The following is an 11,782-nucleotide window of genomic DNA, read 5'->3' as shown; positions in this document are numbered from 1 at the left end:
TGTGGCTCCATTTCCTTACCCCGCTCATAAGAGGCGGACTGTGATTTAAGGCTGCAAAGCACTTTGAGATGCTAAGTGCTGCTCACTTTGATGGGAGCTCTCGGACACTCGGCATCGTTGCCACTTAGGGAGGTTGGAGCCACATATAGGTGCCATCCTTCGTGTGGGTGAAAACATTACACCTTACAGTTTTATTTCCCCTATCTTCCAGCATAATAGACTCCCATATGCTTCCTATTGACCTGATACTCATTAAGAGCCTTGGCAATAGGCCACTGTGTCTTCTCCTCCCACTGGTTGGATTTGCCAAGGGGTATGCTCTCCACGGACAGTAGAAACTGGAAGTGGAGCCAGAGCCATCAATCACTCCTGGCCATTTAATGGACTGACACGAGGTGCTGGATGTCTGCAATCCCCCAACAAAGCCCAAGTCAATCATTTATTATTGTAATGGGACATAATAGAGAAAGCCATGTTTATGTTTGTGTCAGAGGAAAGTCCCAGATAAGCAGCCGCCATTTATCTCCTAGTTACTGGGAGGCAAATGAAATTATTGCTTTCATAAAACCAGGGAGAAGCTTTTTTTTCATCATTAGCGGCCGGTGACTGTTACTGCTTAACGAGCTGTGGTTGAAATATTGCCTGGCAGAAGAATGACACACTGCTTATCCAGGGGGAGGGAGGCTTCTGGGAAGCTAGACTCACCCTAGGATCCTTGCTGAATTCAGCCCTTGGGAGCGGTGACCCTCAAAGGCACTTGGAGCAGGAAGTGGGAACATGTTGCAGCACGGAGGGATGGCAGAGTCTGCCTGTTAGCTCACCTGAGACTTCAGATCTCAGTATCCTGCTGCCATTGTGAGCTGGGCTAATGCTGTTAGGGTTAGTGTGCTGTCTCTGAGCGAGGGATGCTGCCTTCTGCAGGTTGCTGCCTATAGGAATGATAAGTGACCCACTGTTTGTGCTAAGTTCTCCTTTAGTACATGTGGTTTTGGTGCTGGAGGGCGATCCTTGCCCAGCCCTCACCACGCCTGGTGATTTGGGAAATAAAGGGCCAAAGGTGCATCCACACCTTTGTTGGTGGTCTTTGGGGTAGGCAAACGCTGCCCTGTGATTGATGCCTGAATGTTGCTGAGTCCCTTCCACCTCAGAGGGAGAAAGCTCTGGACCTTGCAGCACTGGGCCCATAGTAGACAGCAGGCTCGGTAATCCTGGCCCTACTGCTAAAAATCCCATTGCCTTCACTGGGGCCTGGGGTCAGCTGCAGACAGCCTCCGCTGCCGGGGATGTGGGAAGCCTCCTATGGATGGGCCACCTCCAGCAAAACTAAGAAAAATACCAGAGAATGGAAAATATTCCTGAGCCAGGTCTGAGCTGGTTGGGACGAGAGAGGTTATTAAATAGGATGAGATTAGCATGTTTCCCACCATGACCCCCACTTAGCCCTAAAAACTTATCAGAATGAACTCAGCCTACCTCTATACCCTGCGTGCCACCGTCACTCCCAGCCCCTGCAGGTTACCTCTCTTTATGGAGATATATAGATAGAGGCTGAATGCCTATAATTTTATGGAAATCAAACCTGCAGCAGGCTGATGATTTGGATTAAAAGGGGCACATGGCAGCGGTGAGCGGGACCTGATTGCAGCAGCTGCCCGGGAAAGCTGCTTTTCTCTTTTTCTTTCATTCATTATTTGAGATGCAAATTTCTTAGGCACTTGCTATAAAACATTTTTTCCCCCTTCATACAAATCACCAGCTTGGAATAACAAATGAAAAGAGAACCGGCAGGGCAGGGTGAATGAATCAGAGGCAAACACTATGCTGGCAGGTCTGAAGCCCAGGTCCAGACTTCAGGTGTCTGAGCGTCCAGGCCTGGGGTCCGGGTTTGCTCAGGCTGGAACAGAAGCCCATGGAGGCTTTTGTCACTGAAGCCACTTAGCCTTAATGCCCTCTGTGCCTTGCTAATATAGGCTGCTTTGGGTTTGAGCATCCCTGCCCGTTTCCTAACTGTGCCATGGTTCCTCGAATAAAACTTTCATTGCTCTTTGAAGGGCTAATTTCTGTCCTCCACAAGGTGCTTTCAGGCAGGGGTTGTAGTGTATTCATAAAGCAAAAAACAGGCTTGGAGGAAGAGAGTTTGGTACAGGACTGAACAGAGGTGCACTGACAGCTAGAATAGCAGAAGGTATTTCAAGGGGAGGCCACGGGCACAGTGCAAGGCACAGTGCCATCCCACCAGCAGGGCAGGGCAGGGCAACTTCCCCAGAATTAGGCTCGGGCCAGTCCTGTCTTCTTCCCAGCACCAGGAGCAGCAAGGTATTTAGACACAAACCATAGTGGGAAAGCTGGAAAGAATCAGCCCTTGTCCTTCCACTGGCTTGAGCCTTAAGTCCTGGACTGCGCAGTCAGGGGTGGAACAAAGCTCTCCGAGCCAGGGTTGTTCTGCTAATTAGGGCATTGTGCATGCCCCAGAAACCAGGTGTGACACCAGGAGGCTATTCCTGAAGGCCCCCTCCCTTCCCCTTCCACAAGTGAACTGGTTCCTCGGGTCTAATAAGCTACAGTCGTGTCCAGGACATGCTGTTAATGAGCTCACAAGCAGGGCTGGGCGGGCTGCTCCAAGCCAAGAATAGTTACAAGCTGTCTCCTTGGCACTTGTCATGCTGGGACTTGTGCAGCAGGCGGCGGTTAATTATAAAGAGGAAGGAAAGAACAAATCGAGAGACCTTGCAGGAGTAAACCGTGCCACGAGCTGAAGCATCTGCCTTTCCCTCCCAACCAACTCTGTGCAGTCTCTTCTCCCTCCCCTCCCAGGGGGAGCTTGGCAAGAGGGGAGCAAGAGCACAGAGGGCCGGTCTGTCTGCAGACCAGAGCCAGGCCAGCTTTGCTGAGGTTGACCTTATTGTAGACGTCGGTACAGCTGGGCTCCCCAGCTGCTGCCAACTGGAAAGAGTTTGGGGAAAAGCGGCCCTGGTTTTCCATCCCTCCTCTTTTCTGATCAGAATCCGGGGACTGTGAGTTTTGGCGAGTCTTTCATGACCGGCTGGATCACACCCCTCACTGCCGCCCTGTTAGAGCACAGCCTGTAGCAGCTCAGCTGTGGCAGCCCCTGCTCAATCCTCAGTGCCCAGAAGCCACTCGGAGGTGTGCACTATGAGAGCCCGTACTGCACCATACACATCAGAAGAGATGACTGCCCGAGCAGCCTGGAGCCATGGAGGCAGGATAGCTTTGGTGCAGGTGCCAGGCCAAGGATGGCATGCGTTTCTTTGGCTGCCAGCACTTGGGAAAACACCATGCCTCAGGGAATGAGGCTCTGATGCAGACAGAAAAACAGCCCAAAAGCTACCATGCACAGATCTATCCCTCCATAAATACAGTGCTTGATTTTAATTTGCATTATTCTCCTTTTTATTATTTATTGGTAAAATGTAATTACCGTATCCTTCACAAACCTTAATTAAAGATGAAAAACAATCCTGACAACTCAATTAGATTTTTTTTTCTTCCTTGGTCTCCATTAAATTAAGACTCAACTTTTACTGGAAGTGTTTAATATCACAACACATTAAACTGAAGGCTGCTTTGTAATAAATAAATCACTAAAGACAAAGCCGGCGCTTGCCTCTACAGAAGCTCTCTCTCACAATGGGATTTTATTTTCCAGCTGGGACATGAATTAGAAGTGGTTCCTTTTGGTTTGTGTGTCATTTCCAATGATGGGCAGTTCCCTCCTGCTCTGGGTAACAGGCCTGGGGCTCTCTTCCTTAACACAAGATTGGAGTAACTCTGAAACTCAGTCTATTTATTTTCCTCAAGAGCCACATGAGGTAGGACACTGCTGTCGTTTCCATTTTACAGACCTAAATTGAATGTAACAGGTGTGGAGGTGCGGAAATGCCTCACCCATCGCAGAGTCCTCAGCCTCACGTTTGTGGTCTGGGCTCCTCCGTGCCGAAGGCAACCGCAGAAACCAGATATGCAGGGAGCCCCTGCCCCAAGCTAGCAAGGAGTAAGATGCAGAGAAAAGACATGGGGCTCAGGCCCACAAAACAGCTGGCCAGAAATAGGGATTCTTAGCCATGAACCTGTTCCTGCAGTTCAGACCTACACCAAGTTTTCCCCTAAAAATCATGAGTATGTGCATCCTCTTGGCATAGCCCAAAAACACATGGTGAGGGCCCCGCTGCCTGGTGGGGAGGACACCCTCCTAGGACAGTGAGCCCTGGGAACAAAGCAAAGACAGAAAAGTAGGTCTTGCAGCCCTCAGGGCCTGCATCCTCTCCCTCCAAACCTTTTATCAAAGTTCCTCACTAGCCATCTTTTGTATGTACGGCATCTGGATTAGATCTGCCACAAGGAGCAGGTAGGATAGGCGGGGTAAAGCCTAGTGTGAAAGCCCCTTGAAAGTTTCCAAGCCTAGGGCTGGAAGCAGCAGATCAGCTGAATGGTGGCATATATGTACATGAACATATACGGTTTCATGCACACTAGCTGGAGGAAACATATGTCTATGGGGAATAGGTGCCTATAGGGTCTGCTCGTAGCTGAGCAGTAGTTAGGAACATGTCAACAGTGCCTATTAGTGGACAGAAAGAAGCAAATATGTACCCAGGCACCCTTGCTCTTTTAGATCTAATTCACCTCTCTGAGCATGTATGAGACAAGGAATGGAAGTCAGGTCTCTATATCCCAATCACAATGTCCCAGCCACTCCTTTCTGGTTTAAGTCTGGTCACCTTACAGTTTCCTTCTGCACTTGGAGAAACACCTAGAAGATACTGGCAGGGAAAGAGAAGGATTAACCTGTGGAGAGGAATAACGAAAATAGCTACACTATGTTAGGTAAGATGCAATTTTGATGTGCAGTTCTCCATGCTGAGAAGCTGATGCAATGATAGGTAAAGGAACTTCCTCCTAGTGCATACTTGTGCATGGGGTAGACGGGCACGGTGTGGAACAGTGTTCAAACTTACAAGTTACCTTTGATGGCAGAACACCACACTTAATGGCCTGTCGTGGAATGGCAGCTCTTCTGGCAGAGAACTCCCAAAGTAACTGGCTCATGGAAAGGAAACGCCAGGCTCTTGGACAAGGTTAAACTACCCAAAGATAGGCCTAAAGGTGCCTACTTGCAGCACAGGACCCAAGCAGCTGGATTATGCAGGTAAGTTCTCATTAGGCCAAGACTTCAGGTGCAGCAACTTGACCTATGTCCATTGACTTCATTACTTTTATACTGAGACAGACCAGCTGGAGACCCAGCTCATTGATTTTACTTAAAATGGGATCTGCTTGAGAGAAAAATTGAGTTATAACACAGCCTTGGCCCACAAAGTGCCTCCTTTTCTGAAATATATGCAAAAGAAAGACACCAGACTTCATTTTTGTTCCAATTTCCGTTTTTCTTCTTTAAAAAGATGCATGAATCTTTGCAGCGCCATGAACTCTGCTATTAAAAAACATAGGGCATAGGGTGTCTCTTCAGCTGGTGTTCCTCAGGATAGTTCCACTGGAATTAACACCGGCTGAAAATCCGGGCTCATGTCTTATTATGAAAAACCTTTCTTCCCCACAGCAAATGAGTAGGAACACCGCTATACTGCACTGACTGCAGACATCCACTAAAAGAGCACCATTCACATGAGCCATCCCACTGCTCCTTCTGCAGCAGTAAAACATTAAGACCAAAACTGAAAAACCGTTAGCTTCCAATATGAACATTGCAAGCCTTTCCTCCTTGCACAATCAATGGCTAAAAGGTTTAGGCTAATTCTGATCGTTGGCTCTTTGTGTTTGACAGCCAAGGAAGTCTTCTGAGATCGATCTCTTTCCCCAATGATGCCATGGACTGTGGCAACTCTAAGGAAGCTTAGTCATAGACTCCCACCTCCTCTGAGCTGAGGACTAGGCTACAAAGCCATGCCAACAAAGTCCTTAGCAGAGGTGCACCTTGAATTAAGTGTGTTCCTTTGCTGAGAGTTAATAAAACTCTCCAAATGGCATAAGCCATATCAGCAAAATGAAATCTTTGCCTGTATAAGCGGCATCCACAAGTAGGTGTTTGCCAGCTTTGTCACTGAGCACACACTTCCTCCCCCGCCCCACTTCATTTTACATAGCCTAGCTTTGCAAAACTGTGTCGTGCACACCTGTACAGGGTCTCAGTCAGGGCCATAGCTCTTTCCCCTTGTAGGAGAGCAACAGTGCAGGAGGAGACAGCTTTAGAAACAGCCACATCCATGCCACTTAAGGCCTTCAAGAACAACAGCTAGTGAAATAAATTCAGAGGTTGTCACAAATTTGGAACATTTATTTATGCATTTGGTTTTCTGAAAAGAAAAGAAAGCAAAAGAAAAAACAGAAAGTTAACAACAGCTGGGTGGGTGTGGGACAGTCCACAGCAGAAATGCCTTTCTTTGTGCAACCCTTGTTCCACCTCCCGCCACCTAGGCCTCTGACAAACCAACAAGAGGCTTTCTTTCCCACCTTCTGTGGGAGGCAGGGCCTGTGACCATCCCACTGTCTATCAGGATCAAACACGTCAACCAGCATCCAATGCTTTTGCATTCGCCACTGTTTTGATTGTGGCCTTTGGCATCACGTCTTCTGAGTTTGCACTAGACAAAAACTATTTCAATTTTGGTATTTTGTTGTCAGTTTTATTTTTTTTTATTCCATTGGTTTTTATTTTTATTAAAAAGAAAAAAAAAGCACCACTCCATTTGTAATACCAATAAACATTATCCATATTAAGAACAGTATTTATATTTATTTATATATATATATATATATATATATATTTCTATATATATATTTATATGTACAGAATGTCCTTGCCTTGTGTTGTGCTAACATCTCAATAGGAGCAGAAAATTGGTTGGTTGTTATAGCACTTTGATTTTAAAGCTTGCCCTTCTCGAGAGATGCACTGAAAATTCAGAGACGTCCAGCAAGGGGATATCAAAAATCTTGCTTTTAAAACGTATATACAAATCATCCAGCTTCTATTTTCTCCACAGGACTGAATGGGTTTCGATTTTATTTTTTTGCATGCCTTTCTGGTCCCACTTCACCTATGAGCATCAGAAAGAGACAGTGGAAAACCCTTTTGCAGATTTTTCTTCCTCCCTTTGGTCAGAATAAATTGACTGGCACTGTTGCACAAACAAACCAAGATGGATGTACCAAATGGAAGCACTGGGTAGAAGCAAGGCAGTTCAAATTTAAAAAAATAAAATTAAAAAAAGTTTCCTGGTTCAGACAGGTCAAATGTGGTGTTTACGTTCATAAAAGTTTGGGTAGTTCCTTCTTCTTTTCCATACTCAACATCCTATAGAGTTTCAACCCCAATTCCTTAAGAGATCCTCTGCCTACACTTGTGGAGGTAATTGCCATCTCTAATCTCTACAAGCAAGCACCCCACCGGTCCTGTGACTGACATAGTGCCCATCACATAATGTACTATTTCTCTTAACTTTGGCCTTTAAAAAGAACCACTTCAATACCACTCCAGCGCATATGAGCCCTCCTCTTCCACAGCATAGGGGCTGCACAAAGAGGGGACATTAATATGCCTTTTGATTGAAAAGAAATCAGGAAAAAGACACTTTTATTTAAAGACCACCTTCTAATATAGGCACACGTGTTACCCTAAACTGGAAGGATTCATTGTACACTTCCACACTCTGGTAGGGATAAAAAGAATATTCAGTCACTAGACAAGAGAGTTTTAATTGTGGTAACGGGGCAGGAAGAGAAGCAGAAGGGGATGATTTTATAGCCCTTGGTGTACATTATCATTAGGCTCGTGTGAAATATTCACAAAGAAGTTGGAAAAGCCAGGCGTTTGTAGAGGAATCCTGGCCCCATCAAAGTCAATCAATAGCAAAAAATGCCACTCATGAAGTTTCTGCGTTGCTTTTGGGCTTCTTCACCCAAGGCACAGGAACAGATTCTGCTCTCAATTAACCCATTATGAAACCCAATACTAAGTCCAATGACTCAACTGTTACTCCAAATTCATCGCTATTGGCACTGAGAACTGGATCTGGACCATGGACCTTAACATAGCACAATCTGCCCAGAGACCTTAGCAGGATTCCTCAAGGAGGAGCTGATTTGATTGAACACGTTGTCATTGGGATTCAAACACAAAGATGGTGATGCCAGGAGCAGAGACACTTGTTGATGTTGAAATCACTGCTTATACTAGGAACTGATACCAAAGTTAGTATTGAGAAAAGCAGGTGTTCAGACAGAGAGAGTGGAACATGCACCCAGATACATATCAAACACGTTTAATACAAAGATGGATGGAACACGTCAAGAATAATCAGTGACAGCAATAGCAAAGACTTCTTGTGTCACTTAGGTCCACCCAATGGAGACTGATTTAAGGTTGCTCCAAACACAGGGCTAAGCTCATCCTGGATATCACTTCTTTGATTTCATAAGCAATTTATTAGGCCTAGTAGATTCTGCAGGGCAATGAGATAGCATTTACAGAACCTCCCCATGAGACACTGCTCACATCCTAATGGGCCTCAGGGTTGGAAAATGCCCTGCTATTCAGTTTGAACTTCCTGTGGTCACCTAAGTATCTCCTCTTCCTTCCTGTGTATCTGCACCCTCCATGCAGATACCCAGGAGATATCTCTTATGCAGCACCCACCCTTAAATGGCTTGTAGAAAAGCCTCAAAAGAGCATCTTTTTCCTCAAAAATATAATTTCCCAACCAGCTCTATCTACACCTTGTGGAGTGCAGGCACTTTGAGAGGACCCAGTGGAGAAGGAGGCTGAGCATAAAGCCCTATCATCCTCTCCTTGGACTTGGCTCCATACTCCTGCCTTGTTGCATACAGGAGATGAACTTCCCTTTAGTAAATGTGCTGAGAGCACTCTTGTTTCTTGGATGTGTGATGCATATTGTGGCCCCATAGTGGAAAGGAAAGGGAACAAACACAGCTTACAGGGAGCCAGCAGCCGGCCTGGGGGTGGCTTTGGTATGTGAGACAACAACTTGGTGTATGGAAGGCCAAGCGCTTGCACTTAGGAGTTTCTCCATTTAACTGCTGAATTTTGCATGCATCCTGGAAGCAGTCAAAAGGCACTACTATTTCACCTAGGACTTGTGCGCTGAAGCTCTGGAAAACTGAACTTATTGCCATGGGCTCGGAGCTTGTCACTACTGACAAGACATTGACACAGAGGAAGGTGTGCAAAGACAAGCGTGAACGATTCATTGGCTGAACTGAATGGGTTAAGTGAGAAAAGATGCAAAGGAATAAATGTGCCTGACTTGGTGAAAGAGCTACCACATGGGGCTGTAGGAAAACAGCAGTCTGGCCATAGATAATGAATAGAGCCATCATGAGGAAATGGCTGTGCACAACACCAGAAGGCAAAGAGGAGGATCTTGCCTCTGATCTCTTCCTGCCGAGACACAATTACTGCTAGGGCATAGCCTGGTCCTCGAGTCAGAGGGGAGCAGCCCCCTAGCTCTCTGAGTTTATGGTGTCAGATACCAGGCTTCTGTCACTTTGGCTGCTGCCTCTTATAGCCATTTGTGGTGCTGAGCAGGAACTCAGATATGTGGTGGAGCATAGGACCATCTGTGCTCATCATCAGAGGAAATGGGCTCACCATATGGGATGGCAAATCACCTTTTGACTGGCTCGTCCATAAACATTAAAAACAAGCTACAGATAAACTACTGGGCTCCAGCTAATTCTGTTCTAAGTCCAAATCAAACTGGCTGTCAGGCATATGCAACCAGATCCTAATTTAATACTTGCCAAGGGTAACAGTGAAACACAAGGGATTCTGGGTCCACAGCTAAAAAGTCATGGCAGAGTGACAGTGGAGAAACTCTTCTGCAGGTTATGTCAAGAATTAAGATTATAGTTGGGCTTTTTCCTGGGGGAAGGAACCCATGTACTTGTCATGATGAAGATGTGTGACCTCTGCCTCCTGGTCAATAGGTGGCATCAACCCAACAAGCCCTTGGACGCTCTAAAACGCTGGCCACATCCCCATTAGTCTGGACTCACCCATCACGAGCCCTGGCAGGAAGTCAAGAAGATGCAGTGTTCTGACATGGCTGAGACTTCTTGTCACTCAGCTTCCACAGCTCATCTCTTCTCTCCACTTCCAGCTCGGTGCAGGTCACAACCACCACCTGAGACAACGGCACTGACCACCTGTGTGTCAGCCACTCTTCCAAGTACCCCTGCCTCCTTTGCTGCTCTGAGACTTGGACCCCCAAAGGTGTTCTTACATTTTTGGGTAGGTCCTAGTCCTCATTTCAGAGCGGTGAAATCCACCTTGATGACTAAAAACTTGTCAGGGATTTCACCTAAAGAAATCTAGCTTCACATCAGTGTACTGGCTTGCAGCATCAGGAAATTCCTCTGGATTTGCACTGGCATCACTGAGAACAGATTTTATCCTGGTGATTTGAAAGAAATTGCCCTATTGTAACTGAAGGTCTGATCTGTCTGATAGGTTTCAATGGGCTTACTCTGGACTTTCACTGAAAGCTGCATTTGGGCCTTCACTCCACAATATTTTGTAGTTATTTCTGAAGGCATCCATTCCAGCTGTGACTGACTACATTTTGCTCACTTTCATCTGCCTGCAGTATCTTTTCATGATGAATCAAGTCTTTCTGCTTGGCCACCTGATGATGTACACTCAGTGGAGCAGCCACCATTAGCCAAGTGAGTATTTTTGTAGGAGGCCTTGAAGCTGGGTGAGCAAAGGACAAGATCTTCAAATGTAATTTGGTGATTCAGAGGGTTGCTCTTCTTGGGCATGTGCCTCGAGATACGGCAAACAAGCCCAACAGTCAAAAAACACTGAGAACCCCCTTCAGAAAACCAGGTGATTTTAAGATATTAAGGTATTTAATCTTAAGCACACCTGAAAAAAAGGAAAACTGCCTTAAGGCACTCACAATCATGAAGTCACCTTTGAAAATACTGGCGGGACACCTTAGATTGCAAGGATGCACAGCCAGGAACAGCTTGTGTACCTCTCTGACATTTAATGCAACCTGGCTTCCTTGTTTCCCCATCTTCTAAAGGGCTGGATGTTGGCAAGGATTGGAGCTTGTACACAACAAAGATGAGACCCTTCCACCCCTATCTGAGAGCTGCCATTGATTAGCAAACATCGAACTCATGAATAAAATAGGCTGAAAATTATACAACTCCCTTTAGTGTGTTTACTCCAGCAAGACACTTGTCTCCACACAGGGCAAAACCTGCCCAGATCCTTCTGGGCTCCTCTGAAAAGCTGCTTAGACTTAAAATACAGTTAAAACCCCCACAAAGTCCATCTCCTTCATGGCCGTTGCTTACAAACAAGCTTGATTTCATCTTTCTCTCCTCCTCTTTGTCACTTCTTCAGCTCAGGTCCATTTCATGCTTTGGATGTGTCCAGACATGACCACGGGTGGTCACAGGTGAATCTCACTTGCTTACCAAGGTCCACGCATTTGTGTTTCAAGGTGTCACGGAGGCATCAATGAGGTAACAGAATGAGTTCTGTAATTCTGGCAACCAGTCTGTGTCACCTCTGCTCCAGCCTTGGGGTGGGAGGAAGGTGGGAAGAGGGAGAGCAGGAGGATGAAGATTGAGAATGGCTGACACGTCCCTAGATCCTGCCTCTCTTGTATTTCGGTGTTTTGATTCCACCTGTTATTGTCCCCCACCCCGCCATTAGCACTGACTCAATTCCGAGTGCAAAATGCATGTTGGGCACAAACCCTAAACAAAC

The 11,782-nt window shown here is 46.3% G+C and overlaps 1 protein-coding gene across 4 annotated transcripts in view; it reads right to left on the bottom strand.

Moving 5' to 3' along the window:
* Positions 1–6,292: 6,292 nt before the first annotated feature.
* PTPRU (protein tyrosine phosphatase receptor type U) overlaps positions 6,293–11,782 on the bottom strand; it is a 312,312-nt gene continuing 306,822 nt past the window's right edge. For all 4 annotated transcript variants that reach the window (XM_059729643.1, XM_059729641.1, XM_059729642.1 and 1 more), the window contains one exon: positions 6,293–11,591. The gene's annotated coding sequence lies outside the window, so the exon portion shown is untranslated. The remainder of the gene's footprint in view (positions 11,592–11,782) is intronic.

The sequence above is a fragment of the Alligator mississippiensis genome, chromosome 6, assembly GCF_030867095.1.
Source record: "Alligator mississippiensis isolate rAllMis1 chromosome 6, rAllMis1, whole genome shotgun sequence".
Lineage (NCBI taxonomy): Eukaryota > Metazoa > Chordata > Crocodylia > Alligatoridae > Alligator > Alligator mississippiensis.
Note: the sequence above shows the minus strand (reverse complement) of the source record. Positions and strands in the feature narration are given on the sequence as shown.